The sequence below is a fragment of the Mchenga conophoros genome, linkage group LG13, assembly GCF_057382185.1.
Source record: "Mchenga conophoros isolate Kocher_MC1m ecotype Shallow Benthic linkage group LG13, M_conophoros_male_GT1.1, whole genome shotgun sequence".
In the NCBI taxonomy this organism is placed as follows: domain Eukaryota; kingdom Metazoa; phylum Chordata; class Actinopteri; order Cichliformes; family Cichlidae; genus Mchenga; species Mchenga conophoros.
The window spans coordinates 7,014,818-7,034,167 of NC_140538.1; the positions used below are offsets into that span (position 1 = coordinate 7,014,818).

General features: G+C 39.5%; 1 protein-coding gene across 2 annotated transcripts in view; it reads left to right on the plus strand.

Annotated features, from left to right (window-relative positions):
* Positions 1 to 19,350, plus strand: part of cdh11 (cadherin 11, type 2, OB-cadherin (osteoblast)) — a 93,809-nt gene that overhangs the window by 18,404 nt on the left and 56,055 nt on the right. The window lies entirely within an intron of this gene.

The window sequence follows — 19,350 nt, forward strand, 5'->3', positions numbered from 1 at the left end:
CTCCTCCAGAGTTCACAATAGCAGTACAACAAAACACATAGAAATTAGAATGTAGCTAAACTTTAGAAAAACAAAAACCTTTGAGTTCACCTGGCCAAAGAGCTGGAACTTAATGGACACTGAAATTTATTATGTCAGTAATAACAGGAGAGTGTGGGTGGTCTTGCAGGAGGCGGGCTATCGTTATGGAAACAGTGGTTGGTTAAGACTTCCTACCAATTCATATTAGTGAAGGGTTGCTATTAAAGACAAAGCTGTAAAGTAGGAAAGAGCTTGGTGTGTGAGAGATGTCACTCATTTACATAACACTACTGCAGTCAAAGGGACACTTATTTTAACCCTTGTATGGTGTTCGGGTCTGTGAGACCCGTTTTCAGTTTTTCTCAAAAGAAAAATTAAACAATTAATTATTTTTTCAACCTGAAATTCATTGGCTTTGGCTTATTTTCTGTGAAGAACATAAATCCGAACTAATTTTCAATGACCTCATACTGTACCTCCCCCCACGCATTTACATTACATACAAGGTGTTCGGGTCCACTGGACCCAGGTCTAGTAAAAGTGTTGAAAGTGTAGGTCCTGTGTTCCCACACTCTGTCTTCCTCCTTTCTGGTGCTGCTGATAGTGTTTTCTTCCCCTCCTGCTCCCGCACAAAGTTGCAACATTATTGAAAATTCAACTATCAACACCGTCTGCTCTTACATTCCCACACATTTTACCCTCTTTCTTGAGGGATCCAAATTTTATTTTCTCATACCCTGTCCCACCTGCAAATTAGGGGCATAATACTATAAATAAGACTTTGCCAGTGTGGTTCTTTATCACAACTGATCAAGATGGCAAAATATTATCTGCTGCGAGGGCCATCCAATTGATTTTGGAAGAGAGAGGGGCTTCGGATGATGATGTTGACAAAGAGGTTTCAGAATATTTCACATTTCTGAGTCTGACAGTGACTTTGAAGAAGAGGATGAGGTTGAGCACCATTTAGTAACAAAACGAAGACGAGTACCCCATCAGCAGCCAGCTCCAGGACCAGAACAAGCCCACCAGACAGCAAGTGAAGAAATATGGATGTCAATAACTGGTGAAATTGAATGGTCTTCTTGCCCAAGAAATGAGCCACCCTGCAGAGCTGTTACTGTAATAAGCCAGGGCCAACACGACTGACAGGTACTCATGTGCAGGACATCAAGTCTTCATTTGAGCTTTTCATCCCAGATTCCATCCAGAAAATTATTCTGGATTGCAGTAATCTAGAAGGAAGGTGTGTTTTTGGAGAGAGGTGGAAGGAGATGGACCAAATTCATCTAAGAACCCCAAAGGCCTACTTTGGGGGTTTTATCCTTGCAGGAGTTTTCAGGTCCGAAAGGGAATCCACAGAATCCCTGTGGGATGCAGAAACCGGCAAGAACCTTTCCGTGCATCAATGTTTCTGGAAAACTTCCACAAAATTTCCAGGATTATCCGTTTTGATAACCGAGACGACAGACCAGCTCGACGGCAGAGAGACAAGCTTGCTGCCATCAGGACAGTGTGGGATAAGTGTGTGCACCACCTCCCCCTCTTTTACAAACCTGGGCCTAATGTCACCATTGATGAGCAGCTGATCACATTTAGTTGTGAAACATATTGCTTCACGTGTAAATGTGTTGTGTCTTTCCACTCACTCCACTTGATTATAACTGATTAATTTTTTTATAACATTTTATTAAAAAAAAGAACAAAAAAAAAAACAAGAAGTACATTAATTCATAAATGTGATCTAACAAAGGTAAAGGGAAAAAATTAACCATGTTTGCTGTTCATATGGTTTGTAATTGGGATGAACTAAACATCTGTTGAGTAATTTAACATAAAATTGTTTGATAGTGTTAATTTGGAAAGCCAAAACTCTAGCGGGTCCACCAGACCCATGAACACTGGCTGAGTAACAAAAATACGAACACCACACAAGGGTTAATAGTACGTCTGTGTGGGTGGGTGGGTGTGTGGGTGTGTGTGTGCCAGACCCGCAGGGAGACACAGTAGGAGGTTAGAGAATACAACACACACAAATAGTAAATGGGTAACAAATGAGTTGACTGTGATGTAAATGGTTGTCCTTTTCATGGCCTTTTTTATGTCTGTTTGTTCCTGTTGAACAGTCAGGAGCAGCTCACCCTGTTCCCCCTGTCATTCAACCTTTACCCTCCACAGTGACAGAGAAGAAGCCAGACTGTCTGCATTACAAAGCATGTGAATGTGTGTCTAAATATGAACAGTCTTTTCTATTTGAATTCTTTGTTTGGTCACCTAGTGTATTGCAACACATCAGAAAAGGGAACTTCGTGTTGTATCGAAATACAGTGGGATGCGCATTTGAACAGAGGTTGACTGTTTGGAGAAAGCCCTACTGCCCTGCACCTGTACAACCAAATTCTAAATAAAAGATTAGCCATAGATGTGACAAGTGTAGAAAACTGATGCTTTCATTGCTGTGTTGGCGAATTATTTGAGAACTGGAGCTGCTCTTGTAGAATTATGCTGAAGTTTGGGCTTTTTAATGAAACGGCAAATCACTTTATAGAATTATAAACTATGTTTTTAATGCAAACAATGGGATCAGCTACTGGCTCGTTTTAAGGTAGGGTTTGCAGCATATTGTACATCAGTATTTGGTAGGAGATCAGGCAGAGATGTGAATAGATAGGTATTGCATATGGATGTCATCATACTTACTTGCACTCACAGGTAATGATGCTTCTCCCCTTATCTTTGTCTTTGTGTGTGTCAGAAAAGTACGACACAGGAAGACAAAGTAGCCTTGTTCTACACATATAAAACATTTCAAAAGCGTTTGTACACTCACCACAAAGGGACCAGAGAAAACAGTAAGGTGTGAGTGTGTGTGTGTATGCGTGTGTGTGTGGGAGTGTGGAGGTGTATGAGTAGCACAGACAGAGAGCTGAAGTTTTGAGTCACATTAAAAAAGCCAGCGTTTGTAATTATGGTGTCCTTGGAGGAGCTATTGGATGGCTCTCTGCTGTTTTTTCCTTTAATTGTTTCACTTTTCCTATACTTGCGTCACATCTACTTCACACACACACACATGCACACACAGCAAGTTAACGGTGAGGCCATGTTATTCATCATCACAAGGCCAGAAAAATGACAACTAAAAATAACTGCCAGTTATTGCTGTGATGTTCTGCAACCACTTTGATTGACTCTTCCTTGGGTGGTTACATCATTCTGATCTGCAGTTCAGCAACTTTAATCCAAAAAGAGTGCATAACCTGGGTGTTTGAGCACATCCGTATGGATACAATGCTACTAGACAGTTTTTTATTTCGCTTTGTGCATGTTTCAGTCTCTGTTTTTAATACAAGTAACACTGTCTCAGCTCTTGGCATGTCCTCCAGGTGTTGGCTATTATCATGGCTACAAGCTGTCCACTGGCTGGATTGATTAGAAGACGACTGAACTAGGCTTTTGTTTTAAGACTACAGTGGAGCAAGAACAGCTTTGGGGATTTAAAATACCTCAAGCTCCAAAATAGCTCCAAAACAATCGGCAGGTCCCCAGAAAATTACATGGGATTGCAAAATATGGAGTGAATGTCCTTTAATTCTCTATTACTAGAGGCTGAAAACTCTTCATGCTCTAACACATTGTGAAAGAAAACTTTTCTCCAAATTAATTTCATTTATTAAATGTTTTACAGCATTTTTCACCTGTCTAGATGAGAATTTTTCAGTCGTCTATTGTGAAGCAATTTCTTTCCTAAGCGAACATTATTCTAACTACATTTCACTTGCCTAAAGCAGCCATATCAAATAAAATATTGGCTACCTTACTATTAGAGATTACACTCTAATGAGCTATATAGGTCTATGTAAAACCACTGAGGTAGAGCACAGAGAAAATTAGTTTCTTTGTGTGTCTCGGTGACTCCTCATCTGAATTCAGTGTCACTTCCTAACTGACACAGATAAATAACAGCCTTAATATCAGTATCTTCCTTGAAAATGCTTGGACATGTAGGAGTGTGAACCCACTGTGAACCTCCCTTAGATTGGTTTGATCTCTGGTCCTGTCCCTCCATAATCAACCTCTAATACTTCAAGCTCAGTCAGTTCCTGAAAGGGCTTCATTTCAAAAGGTTGTAGATCAGCAAACGCTATCAGGGATCCTAGAGGCCACCGCTAACTCGCTAATAATCTCACCGTTGTCTTTTAGCAAAGGTATAGATCCAAACATGCACAATTATTTTGTAAGAAGGAAACTGGCATGTTAATCATGCACTTTTTTATGATACCAGGCTGCCAGCTAATGTCACAATTACCCTTAAGATCTGGTCTAATGGCCCACTAAAAATAGATAATTTCGCTTGGAAACGTAGGAGTGGGAGGAACAGGTGTTTACCCTCCTAGTGTGTTTTGTCCTGATTTTCATTTCCATAGCACAACCTCTCTGTGCTTATCTAGGGCCCAGGACACACCCAGGATCTCTGCTCGCTCTCCCCCCTCTTTATCTTTCACTCTCTCCCTGGATCCCCTGAGGCTGTTTAGAAGGGATCTGTGACAGATTCTACTGTGTGTGTGTGCGCGTGTAGCACTAGTAGCTCTAGTAGTAATGACAAGCAGATGGGGTTATTCATCACCAGCCAAGTCTCTGCAAGCAAAGCAACCATCCCTCTCTCTCTCTTACTCTCTATCCATCTATTTATCTAACTGATGTGTCTGAATAATGACAGATAAAAGAAAATCCTCTTTACTTTACTCCTAAGCTCTTTATATTCTTTGTTCGTCTTACACGACCTTCTGCGGTCGCAGGAGTATTCTCAGTCCACTGCAGTTCTTAACATTACTTTTTTGTGTGCTGTTTAAAATCAATTATAAACTCAGTCAATTCCACAGTCACGTGGTTGTAAACTGTAAATTAGGTTTATTATATGCAAAATCCATATGGGACAACTTAAGAAATAATTGTGAAACATACTTTGTATGTGTGTACATCCAAATCAGAGCTCGCACACCTTCTCACGCTGTCCATCTCAAACACACATTTGCACAACTGTCCTTGCAAATAGGTCAACTGCTTTTGTTGACCACAACCATTTATTGCATCACGGCTGTAAAACTACAAAATTGCACATTTTCTCACACAAATGCACGCACATACACACACTCAGTTACGCACATTCATAAGTTTAAAAAAACCTCCCACACATAGCAATGTACACTTACATGCTTCAGGGCTGCCACAGCTCCATTATTTTTCTGAAGTGCTTTTCAGTTCCATGGCTGGTGCTTGAGGGAGTGTGTGTATGTTTGAATGTGTGTGAGATTGTATGATACTGTGATGGGTGCTGGGTGTGTGCGTTGCTTGACAAAGATTGTGACATAAACCATTTATAGTGCTGCCCTAGTGTTTGAGTGTGTGATTGCTATTGACATTAAATCCTGTGTTCGGGTTAGTTTGGCACAGGGCACATGGAATGATGAGATTGTTTTTTAATGGGAGAGGAGAGGAGAGAAACTATGATTAGAGTTGGGCAGAGGGCGTTAGGACAGAAAACAATTTCCTGTATTTTGCTTTGAAGTGAGAAAAAAAAAAGACGTTTCCCATGTGCAAACTATGCATTTGCAAAAAACTTCCTACTTGCCACGGTGCATTTAAAAGAGACGATGATACATATTTACTTGTTTAAGCAAAGGTAGGCTTACACCTGCTGCATCACCATGTGTAGATAGCTTCAGGTTCCCATTAACAGTTAAATTTCCAGACAGAAGAGAAACATGACAAAGTGTTGACGTGAGGCAGTATAATAGCAGCCAATTAAGTGGAAAAATATTTGACACTTGCAGGGTGTTTGGACCTGGCCTGTAGCCTTTTGATCAGGCAAATAAGAAAAAAAAAAAAAGAAAAGAATTAAAAGCAGTGCAGGATAAAGCTGAAGGACACACGCAAACTGAAAGCAAATCTACCTCATACACAAAGTCTTGATTTGGGCTGCATGGTGCAGCAAAATGAGTCTTTGACTTCAAATTGCCCTGCTGTTATCTGTTTTATTCCAACAGAAAACACATCAGCTGGATATTTGGGAGCAATGAAAGTTGGGACCTAAAATTTAAAAATTGAAGAGGGTCTTTTATAGCTTTTCTATATATAGCTACTCAGTGTCCATATTAAACACGACCAACGTTGTAACCACAACTCATCTGTTGTTTAAATGTTTTTATTTCTGAAGAGGGGCAGTCATATCAGAAGAAATTTGGCTTAAAGGAAAAATGGCCCTAAAGAATGAAGAGCTGAAATGGCTTGTTTCAGATGATGAACTGAGATATCCCAAGTTCTCACTCGATACAATAAACTATTCATTGTATGTGAATAAGTTTGGGCATAACTCAGTGATATCTCAGTGGTTTAAATGTAATTTTTTTTCGGGCGATCTCTTTATATTTAAGCAGCGTTATCAAAATGAAAAAAAAAATTCATATGTGGCCGGAGATGCTCCAGTGGCTGATGTTTTATCATTCCAGCAGCAGTTAAGGTTCTAATTGATTACAACGATCCCTATTTTCTAACTGCAGTCTCTTCATTGATCCAGTTACTGCTGCTGCTCAGTTCTCTACGAGTGATTCTCCGAGTCATTACTGCCAAGAAGACGACAGTTTCAATGTGGCTCCAAAACTGACTTTAATGCAAAACCACAATCAACTCCTCAGCAATTCTTAGGTGGAGTAAAACAAGTTGATCAAAACCCGAAGACCTGTTGGAGGTTCATCAAATTAAACACATTCAATTAATTAAAGCTATTTCTTTTAATAATGCCTATAATGTGCAAATTAATTTCATTGAGGATGAAAACATTTTCCTCTTTTGTCATACATCAAGTATCCAAAGTTTATCAATTAGTTTGCAGGGAGAAATGTGTAGATAACATGAATTGCATTAATGATTTTCTAGGGCAGATTATATGTGCAGTTTATATAATAATTGGAGAATAGAATACAAAGGTGTGAGATCGAAGTCACATATTCCCCCGGCATTAGCATTATGTTCTCATGTTCTGATACTTTACCTTGAAATCAATTTCATGTTCAGTTACAGTGTGTGTCCTCTAACAGAGGTCATAACCTCTACCTGCTGACTGCATCTCTTTTCCTAAATTAAAAGACTGCATCATATTACATGCAGATCCCCAACACACATACACAAATTGAAAACTAAGTGCACACACCACATCGTATTACCTGTATAAGGACAGCGCAAAGAAACTCAATAGGCTTTTAACAATCATTCAGCCTGGACAGGAGGGCTTACTATAGGTATACCAACTAGATCTGATAGCACATACAGAATGAGAGAGGCAACTGACTTCATGGTTCAGCCTTCTGACAGGAGCTTATAGAGAATGGGGATGGGAAAGGGAAAAGAAAAAGGGTGGCCGATGAAGGAAAAATGACTAAAAATGTATCAATATGCTAAAAAAGAGAGATACCTGAGAAGCAATGTTGTGTTGGGGTGTAGATCTACTCAGTGCATACTCAAAAAGCCAATAAAAGTAACAGCAAACAGCCTGACGAAGTAGATTTGTTTCCAGATTTACTGCACTGGAACACAGTAAACTGTCCTGTTTTAGGCTTTGATGCCTGCAGTGTGGGCAGACTAGCCAGCTTTTCTCACAGCCTCTCTAGTATCTCTCAGTGCATCCTCGCCTACAATGGGTGAACATGATTTCTGTGTTCATCATTGTGTTTTTGAATTTGTCTGATTCTAATATGCTGATTTCTGTCTTTGAGGAACTGGCTAGTCGTGTTATAGCTCTCACTGCAACTTCCAAGTTGCTTCAGTGGCACAGACATCATTATAGGAAAAGATCTGGAGGAGCAATGAAAATACTGGCATTTGCTTCCAGCACTATATTCGACAGCAGTTTGAGAACATGCCAAATTCAATTTAGTTAGGAGTTTACTGCCTGCCTCAGGTTAGAAGAAAGAGCGGGAGACAGAGGAGAAGTATTGCCAGAGATGTAGAGAAAAGCAGGTAAAGTAAAGAGAAGATTGAAAGTAATCAGGAGAGATAAATGAACATCTATAAACGCCGTCCAACTCAGCTGTGCTGCAGTGAGCAGCTGAATTATAGAACAAACATCTATGCATCTAATGGTCCTTTCTCATTTCTACTACTTCTCTAGATTAGGACCAAACATAACTCAAAAATAGTGCGGGTGTGTGTATGTGTCTCTTTGAATGTATATTAGTGTCTACGTGTAGCGTTAGATATCAGTTCCACTTTACATCAGCTCGTTTTCATGTGTATGAGACAAGAGGAGATTAAAAATAGGGGGTAGGGGTGGATGGTGGTGAATAGTATAAACTGTGTGTGTGCACACTGTGTTGAAGCATAGTATAATATGAAGTGTAAATATGTATGTTTAGGACATCGAGCTCAACGTTCAGCATGATTGATGACATAAGAATAAAGTTTTTGTTTATATGATAGAAACTGACAGGAAACAATAAAAGCTCTGATGTCACCACGATACCCTGTAAACATTCAAGATAACACAATTTGTCACAGTGCAGCTCATGACTTTCCAGTTTCACCTTTCTCAGAATATTATGGTCGGGATAGTTCAATTATACGTTTTGTTGCACATTTAAAATTGGCACACACCCAGTTATACACCTACATCTGCAACCTCTGTTTCTTTACATGCTAGACTATTACACTTTTTACAGATGCCTGCAAAATGAAAATTACCAATGAAAACAGGATTATGCAAGCAGGCCATCTGGTTCTGCTTGACATTATGATCAGCAGCTATTTTGAGAAATGACTGACAAAGTTTTCCCTTTCAACACACAGGGTGCGACGAGTAAGAGAGAGAAAAAAAACAGATGTCATAAAAATACTTATACGTATCTTTGGTGGTAAATTAAACATGACTAAAATGACCTTAAGAAAGGAATAAACAAATGAAAACAGCACTGCTGCAAAATGAGTGAGGACTTATTTATGGCATCAAAATGACAAAAGATACAAAAGGCACAAATTCCTTCTTGCATTGATAAGCATTAATGCTGCTCATGGTTGCTCAGCTTAGCTTTCCATTACTCGGGCACGGGGTGGATATTTTTGCTGATTTATCAATGCCACAGGCTTTCAGCGGATCTTAAAATAAATGGCTAAGACGCTGTGAGCCTGGAAAATCACCAGATGTACACTAACTTTCATATCAAGCTACTTATTAAGTCTGCATGTTTTCCATGGTCTCAGCTTAGAACAGAAATCCATAAAACGTTTTGCAGCAGCTCTTTTTTCCCCTTTCGCTCCCTTGCTCTCCTTTTCTCTTCTCTCCCCAGATGCCTTTTAGAGTTGTCATTGGAGAGTGACCTGTATTATCTATCTCTGACTCTCTCTCCCCAGCTCTGTCTCTTTCTCAGTCTGAATGGAGATTTAGATAAGAGAGTCTGAGCTGCAAGAGAGTGGTCGCTGCATACCAAGAGACAGACCAAAAGAACAAGAGAGAGGCCAGAGTGGAGAGCCAGTGAGAGCCAGATTTACTGAGCCATTTGCACCTTGTTTCAAACTCATCCTGTGGCTAGAAAGCTTCATGCTTCCGCATCTTGCCTTAGTGGGGAAATGTCATTGTTGTTTGTGTGTCTGTTGGCAAGCCTATACGAAAACTACCAAGCTGAATTTCATAAAATTTGGGTAAAAGGTGAAGCATGGGCAAAGGAATAACCTACATAATCAGATCAAAATCTAAAGCTTCAAAAATTGCAAACAGGGGATTTGCATCGGAGGAGGATGCAATCTCCCATCGCTCTCAAAGTACTGTTTGACTATCATCTGCAGATCACATTCCTTGTCATGAGTTAGATGCACCTTTATCTTTCATTTGCATGCATGGAAAAATTTTGCAAACAACAGCAGAATATATGATCAGAGTGATTGTGTATTCAGCTGCATGTACAAAGTTTCAGCCACTTTGCAATGTGTGGAAGTTTCTCCACATCGTAAGAGGAGTAGGTGTGAATAGGTATAAAAAATTAAGACAAATCTGTGGCACATACACATCAGGGTCACGGTAGCAATCTCAAATTTCCACATCTTCTTTGCACCTATATCTGTCACAATGCGTGCGTGTGTTTAGTAGGGGCACACTTCTTAAACAGTCTGATTCTGCATATCACACACACACACAAAGACGCACACACGGGCCACAATTTAAAATGTCCCCCAGGTGATCGATGAGGTAGTGATGGAAATGTCATCTGGTGCTAATACATTTATCATCGCTCATCCAGGCTCATGAATTTCTCCTTTTGGTATTCAATCATTTTTGCTCTTTTACCATGAGACTATTTGAATGCAGTGATTCACGGGGCTGTCTGCGGTTTTCTCTGAGGAGGCAGAATGCGCGTGCAGGCATCCAGCACTCTGACTGGACTCATTAATTAGTGGGCAGGACAATGATAGCCTGTGTTTACATGAACCCATGTGATGGAGCGGTAAATAAAAAGCTGGGTTAGGGCTGAGTATATCAGACCAGCAATCACCATAAAGAAAACAAATACCTACATGATCAAGTTAATTATGTATTTGCACACTACACAATTTCTGTGAGAAGCATTTTATCGAACAAAAAACACAGTGATTGAATAACATATTACGTTCAAGTGTTTGCTACTTTTGCTTACTTTAAAAGTTAGTGAGGCATAAATACTTCCTTGGGTTTGAAACTGATGGAAAAGCTGACAGGCTTTTGTTGCTGTTCTGGGAGCAGAGCAATGTTCTTACTCTTCAGGGCACTGTATTGGCCACCGGAATATTTGGCGCATGACCCACAGAATCTCACATATTCTTATTTATGTTATTTACTAGTTGATTAAGTCAAAATATACCGAATGTTACACCTATAACCACCAAAGTAGGCTGACTACTAAACTATGCAGCCTTTCTTGGATGCACTTATGAGTGGCTACTGAAGGATTCTTGATGCTTGCCATTTTCAAGGCACACCGTATCTTTGTCCTGTCTTCCTCCACTTACCCCATGGGGTGTGGTGAGGCACATGGTCGCCCCTCCTTGAGCCTGGTTCTGTTAGAGGTTTCTTCCTGTTAAAAGGGAGTTTTTCCTTCCCACTGTTGCCAGATATCTGTGGATGTCATGTTGCCATATGTTTACACGTGTGATGCTGTGTCAGCCGAAGCTATATGATTGCGGTCTTTCATTTTTAAGTCAGATTTGAGGTTGGCTGATCGTTTTATATGCCACAAACAGACTTTAACGAGTAACTGCACACTGCCAAGCTGGTTTTGTGAGAGATTATCATATATTCATGCGAGTACATATTTGTGTGTGAACTTGTGCCTGAACTGCTATATGAGTAAGAGAGCATGTCATACAATAACAAACTATCTAAATGAAAATCATTGACAAGTGAGGCAAGTCATAACTGGGTGTGCACATACATACATAAGTGGTCCAGCCATGCAGAACTGAATATGTAAAAAGCATTTTTTTTTCCCCCTCCTGGGTTCTTCTCCTCTTCTCTCTTGAGTTCTCTTTATCCACCACCTCTCTCTTCCTTTGCTCTTCATCCCTCCTTCTCAGCCTGTCAGTTAAATGACTGTTGCTCATTTCTCTCTGTCTCTCTAAGTCAGCAAGTCACCTGCAATGTATCTCTCCCTTCACTCATATTGTCACTATTACACATCTTCATTAATTGCTTGTGTAAGTACTCGCTGCATTTAGATTACAGTCTTTGCACATAGATGCAGAGTAAAATTAGAGTGTAACTTTTGAACGTCACTGCATTGGTACCAGTAATGGAACCAATAATGATGTGACCACATGGTTGGTCATTTGTTCCACCTACTGAGTCTGTATCTGTTACTAGAGAGTGTCACTAACACATAAGATGAATCTGAGAAACTTGTGTGTGTGGTTGAAATTAAAAAGCAGGCCAACTTGAAGGTGAGCGTTGTCAGCTCTGTGAGAACTGAGTTGCTGTATAAGAATGATCTGAAAGCCTCACAAGGATACTTTAGTATGCAGGTATTATTATTTTATTAAACTGCCAAAAACGACAGCACAAAATAAACCAAAAAATATGTGAATTAATTACTCACCGACTAATTTTATTAATTTTTACTTTAATCCTTATCAATGTTTTACAGACATCTTACTATAATATAAAAAAAATCTTTGTCTGTGTTTGAGCTTCTTTGTCTGCCAACTTTTCCTACACGATCAAGAGTTGAGAAACCAAACTTGGCACACATGCACATCTTGATCTTGATGATGACAGCATGTTGCCAAGCAAACTGTTAGTAATGGGCTAAAATAACCTTAACCTTTTTATAAAAGCAGCAACACTATAACACCTTATAAAAATAACATATTTATATCATAGATAATAACTTCTCATTTATATCCACAAAACCTCAATTATGCAAACCTCTAGCCATCAAGGTGCCTGGCAACCATCTAGTAACAGACCACAATGACTTGTTTTCTGCCTTCATGCAACTAGAACATGTAATGAAAGCCTTGCATTGTCTTAGTGTTATATTGTTGCTTAGGAATTAGCAATGTGCAAATATTATTTTTTTTAAAAATCACATGATTTCAGATATTTGGTGGCCTAAAAATCCAATATATCGGCAATTTATTTCTCTCCTACACATGAAACAAACAGATTTCCATGATATTATGTTATATGTAGTTATTTTTTAGGTTTTTCCTAAAGCAATATGGCAAGAAAGGTTAAAGATATTCTTGTTTTAATGCTACAAGTCTTGCATTACCTGTCTACACTCTACCTGACTCTGCTTAGATCAGTTGCTTTTAGTTTTTGTCGTGTTCCAAACATGTTGCCCTCTTGTGTTGATAAAACTATTATTATTAAGCATGTTTCCCTTGTCTCTACCTTTTCTGATTTCCATTTGTTGGCTGTTATAAATGCCAAAACCAACATATCAGGAAATAGCTAGCCAGTAAACCAGTTACAGTGACATACTGGTCAGGCTATAGTAATAATATATTCTAGTAGTACAATACAAAATTAGAATACAGAAAAAAACTAGAGGTCTATCATAAACAGCATTACCAAATGAAACTTTGTTCGAACTGCTTGGTGTCCCACTTTCATATATCCTCCACTCCACATTTACACATAATTATCTTTGATTAGTAAAATGAGAGTTATACCTTCCTTATTGTATTTAATCTGTGATATAAATGGAAAGGAGGAAATACTAATCCAATGAAACCTGCAGAAACAACAGATATACACAGAGCAAAAACCATTTAGTCCAAATACGAATGTGCAGTTGCTAATTAAGGCTCTGTACATTAATGAAAATGAAGAAGCATTGAAATGCTGAGTGTGAGGAACACAATGACTTTAAAATAGGTTTTTGTACTTTCTCCCAGGTACAAAATCAAATAGGAGGGCAGAATCAATGTAGCATCTCAGAAGACAATACTGATAGCTCGGGTTTCAGCCAAATTGCCCATCTACAGTATGTTGCCATCAAATTGCCAGTGCTCCATGGACTTGAAATGTAATTACAAAGTCTAGGCAATAAAATCAGCTCACAGGACAAGTGTCCTTGTAGACTTTCCATGTCATGTAACGAACCTGCAGTGTCATTAAGACACAGTGACAATTTGTTTGTGCAGCCTGGTAGAGCAGCACATTTTTACAGACAGGGATGAGCAGTTTGCCCACTTTGGTGGAAAACTAATGCATTTTGTGAACTTGTAATTGTGCATGCAATGTATGGTGTTTGAGGAAAAAGTCATTACAGGTGTTGTACTTGGTCCTAATGGTTTTTCAGAGTATTACCGAAGAAAAGATTTGCTACATACTTTAAGAATGTAAAAAGAAATCAATTAGAGGCTCTGAAGGGAAAAAAAAAAATCAATACTCTTGAAACTACACAGTTCTCCATCTTGTCATGACTGTTAAGATCAAACTCTCCTTTTAAAAGCAGACGGTATCAACATGTCTAACAGTGACCTTACACCTGCGCCTGCTGTTCACACCTTCTGCAGATTTAGTGTTAGCACTGAGTTGAGTTTTCCAGTGATTATAGCTTTGTTCAGCAGCTGAATTTTAAATATGCATTTAATTGTATGCACTCTAACATGTACTTGTATTGTGTGATAAATGGAATTTAAAGCTCTGATATTCTGCAGCATGGCATATAAATTAGTACTACAGAGTCAAAAGATTGATTTGCTGTGCATTAGCTCAGTATAACTTCAAGCCAGTGAAAATCTAAATTCTGAACATAGGACACGTTCTTGCTTTTGGACATGGAGAAAATAAAGCCTTTCTGGCTTATCTAACCACAGAGATAATTCAGAGTAGCTGACAAAGAAACAAGTGTTTTCAGAGAAGAGGAAAATGCACGACTGTCTAGAGCAAGTGTTGTAGGAGTAGCACTAAAGTAGGAGCAGGCCGTCTGAGCTCAAAGATAAAAAATAGACCTATAGTTACCAACCAATCCCCTGCAAAATGACTGCCGCCACTTGCACCTGCATCTCCTGTGCGTTTTATTTTAGACTCAGTAATGAGTCAGAGTGGAGGTGTGAGGAAGTGGAGGAGGTAGAGGCGAGCTGGAGGAGGATACCTGCCTGAAGATAAAATTTATTAAAAGGAACTGTGCACCAAAAATAAGTTGAAAGAGTGTATATAAAGAGGGGCAATATAGTTCAAACAAAAGCATGTATTTATTTTACAATAGGATGCCAGATATGGACAGGCATCTAGCCTGTCTGACCCTTTGCTTCAGCAAATGAGCATGCGTGTATGTTTAGGTGTGCGCTGACCACTATATGATAATGCATCATCAACTTTTATGCACTCATACAGTGTCGTGAGTTTATGTGGGCCTGCCTGTGTCCGCATGCACCTGTGAATGCACACTGGTGCATGTATAATACTGACACAGCTGGGATCCACCAGTCCTTGCCAATGTGTGTGGGTATATATGTGTGTGTGAGTGTGTGCGTGTGTGTGCACGGCGACCAGCTGCGTCCACTGTGCTGATCCTCAAAGCCGCTATCACATTCTGCTTGCATCATTTCACTGCAGTCATCCTGACAGCATCAAACTTGTGAACACATGCCGTTACAAGGCCGTGTTCACTCACATTCATGCATATCACTGTCTCACACAAACCCATTTGCTGACATGAGATATGATTATTACATTTCATTGGTGTTTTAAGCTGTTTTAATGAGTGCCAGAGGGGGGGGAAGGTTTGTATTTCAGGGCAGTTTGAAATGACAACCCCTTCTCAATACATCCATTACTGTCAAAATGCTTCTTAAACTTTGAGTCAGGAATGTCTTCAGGCTCCTCAGCTGTAGCAGAGTTTCCCCATGTAAAGGTCATCTGTTACACTGCCCTATAAAGCCAGAGAGCAATAGCTATGTGAAGAGTCAGACAGTAAAAAATAGTACCTTCAATGTGTATCTCCTGGCCAGACAAAATATCAAAAATTGTTGGTTGCTTTTATACGACTACATAAAATCGGTCTTTCCTCCACTTTTGTAATACTAAGATTCCAGTTGGCTGCTATCATGGAATAAATCCTAACATCTTGATTTAGAAACCACATGAAACACCAGATTTTAATCTGGGGGAGTATAATGTGTTTGGATAGAGCTCAGCTAGAGGACTATAATCAGAATAATTATTCTGGTTTCACTCCAGCTTGAGGCCTTTTAGCTAATGACAGACACAACACTGATGACTCGATTTTAAGCTGTCTCCATTTGTACATGACACGTGTGTGTGCAAATATTGTTTGTGTCTATTTGAGCAGTTTGACAGGGCTACAGCATTTGCAGACCAGTTTAAAAAAAACACATTAAAATACACTTGTGGTTATTTTCTGCAGTAATGGGGAACTGAGAAATGTCTTTATCCTTAAATAATGTCTCTCCTGCTGACAGCTGCAGTCCCCGCTGTTTCATGTCTATGTTTTTTTTTCTGTTTTAACTAAAGAGAACAGGAATCATACGGCAACATATCACAACCACATTCCTAAAAATGTGTTCGGAGCAAACAAGTAGCTTAGATCCTCATAGAGGCACTGAACGATCCTAACAGGAAGCATGCAGACCATGTAGTTTGCATTAATTAAGATCAAAATACACAATCTGTACATCAAAGAAGATGTTGGAGTGCGGTCGTCATCATATCATCTTTCAAAGTTTTTTTTTTTTTTTTTTTCTTGGGTATTATTTATTGCCGATCCCTTCTTAGATCCCCCTTGTGTTTATCTTCAGAAAAATCACTTTTCAGAAATGAATGCAATTCATCAAAATAAATCAATACAAACTATTATCACATTCTAGAGGTTGTGTGCATGCAGTCAAACATGTACACAGAGTTGCTGGCAGTGGCCTACCAATCAATAGGCCGTTATTCAAGCATTTCACATTTCACACAAGAACCAATTCAAAATGTGACAGTATTGATAGTATTGTCTCAGGGTCCCTAGCAATACCACAACATGGTAAAATCCATTTTCCCTCACATAACGAGCTGTCATTTTACGGTTGGACTGAGCTCAATCGTCTCTGCATATAAAGCAGGCAGATTTAGCTGGAGAATGATAACAATAGCACAATTGCCATTGGTATAAATTTCCACCGTGACATCACACAATAGTGATTAGTGCAAAGCTTCAGAAAGCATGCCTCATTTTAAAGGTACCCCTGGTGTTATTAACAATGTAGTCCATTGTTGCTTATAAGTACATGTGCAGTGTCAGCACATGTTGCTCATAATACTCTGACAAAAATCCATTTTTCTTTAACAAGGTGAAAGGAGCCGGTTCTGTGCATACAAAGCAGGTCGATCAGCTACATGATTCTAATGATATCACTATAATGATTTATGCAGAAGGAATATTACCAACACTGAATAATGATGATTTGTTATGTTCTGCCGATGATGGTGTTTGTGGCATGTCAGTTATGCTGTGATGCTGAGGATGTTGATGGTGCTGTAACTTTTGATAGTGCCGCTGCTGTCACTTTCACGTAATGCAAACAAGAAAATCCGATGTTTAGCGACAAATGATTGACATATGAGCAGCGGTGTTATGTTATTAAAGTATTTTCGAATTTTGAAGTGTTTGAGCGACTTATTCAACAGCCTTGAACAAACAAGAATAAAATTTGCCCCCAAACAGAATTTTCCATTAAGTAATTATTGTGATCGAACCACATTAAGCACACCATTGTGCATTACTGGTCCCCAAAGGATAAAGTGATATCCTTTATGGTTATACGGGTCATTGTGTAAGCTCAAACCACCGGTACCTTTCAAGGCACCAACATTTTATCCGTGTGTCTAATTTACAAAACAAATGTTAAGCTGAAAACATCATTAAACAGGTGCACTACATTTCTTCTACACATTTTCTTCCTAAGCTACATGTACTGATCTTTTGTTCCTGTGAAAAAAATATGAAGGAGCAGTTAATTATTGCAGTGTCTCGGTCCTTAGAGCTGTGTGATCTCTCACTGCACATTTATTAAGATGTGGATAAAAGAATTGTGGCACTGAAGATAAAGGCAGTTTTGGCCTTTTGATATTTAGCTATTACGTTATAAAATATCTCCCTCGCAGTATTTTTCTTCATCTCTTAACCCATGTGCCATCACACCCACATAATTACTAGATGGAAAGGAACAAATTTAATGTTGCTGGACTGCTTTCTACTGGCTTTCACCCTTATTCACCCATGAAGGCTTGCAGAAATCACTAATTTTCATTTTCAGCAACACTCTGCTTCACACTCATGCTGGGGAATTGCACTGTACAGCCACTCAGCACCAGCACAGGCCCGGAGCAGCTCCACTGGGACCGACCAGGGTTAAGTAGTTTGCTCAAGGGCTTCTCAGTGCTGGTTACTGACAGAGGCAAGAGCACCTCCCATTCAATTCCCTGCTCGGATAACATTTCGGGTGATGTGGGAATGCAATGGATGCATAAAGGCATTTCCTTAAAACCATTCATTACCAGTTCTGATCTTCAACCTTGCTACCTTTTGGCCCAAAACTCAAAGAGACATCGCATATTGTGACTTGCTGCCCTACACTCACGTCATGACTTTTTGTTTGTCATACAAATATTAGAGCAGCTGTGGCTCAGCAGGTAGAGCAGGTCATCTATTGATTAGGAGGTTGTTTTCATCCTGAGCTCCTCTTGTCTGCATGTCAAAGTATCCTTGGGCAGAAGTTGCCCCTGATGCTTCCATTGGAGTGTGTCTGCATTAAAACATAACATAAAAGAAATAAAGGATAGAAAAAAGCGGGGGCGGAACAGTAGCGGGTTGTTAGAACTGTTGCTTTACAGCAAGAAGTTTCTGGGTTTGAATCCACTGGCCGGCTGAGGCTCGTGGGTTCTCTCTCAGCCTGTGTGGGGATTTTGCATGCCATGCATGTTAGATCAATTGGTGATTTTAAATTAGGCGTGAATGTGAGCGTGAATTGTTGTCTGTTTCTCTGTGTTAGCTATATAGATTAATTGCCAAGCTGTCCAGGGTGTGCCCCACCTCCTGTCCAGTGACAGCTGGGATAGGGTCACGCCCAACTATGAACATGAATTGGATACGTGGAAGAGGACTGATGCACAAATGGATGGAAGCTACAATGATGATGTTTTCACATCATTATAGCGGCATTATAGTAATCAATATGTCAAACACTTATCGGTTAATGTTCTGAGGAGGGAAACTGTTAGAGAAACAGGCCCATAATAAAGGGGCTTAGTTGCCTGTAGCAACAAGACTGAGCAACAGCCAGGCTAAACGAGCTTATGGCTAAACAACTAAGACTTATAAGTACATATATAATAAAGTCATTACTAGTTTGGGGTTTTTTTTCAGTTAGTGCATCATAGCAATTTTTGTTTTGTCCAGCCCATGGGCTTGGAGACCTCTATTCTGGTTATACAGTAACAAAGACACGCCCCTATCTCAATGTGTTTTCATCCCAGGGTGTCAAATATTGCTGCCGTGTAAGAAGCTGCGAGAGTCACAAAGATTCGGTGTCGGTGCTTTGGATCCAGCAATACTGAATGCAGGGAGCTAACAGTGTTGTTTGAAAGAGCAACAAATTCTGCATAAAAGGGCAGGACAGTTGGCAGTGGCATAAATCACTAGTTTGTCACATTTAGAAGCTTAGTGCTTTGCATTGTGTTTGTCGTTGTTTTCACTTGCTGTGGTCTGGTTTAAATGAACCGTCTTTACAAAATGATCCATGTAGCTGGAAAAATTACCTGAAAGCAGTGCATTTAAATGTCACAGGTCTTGAACA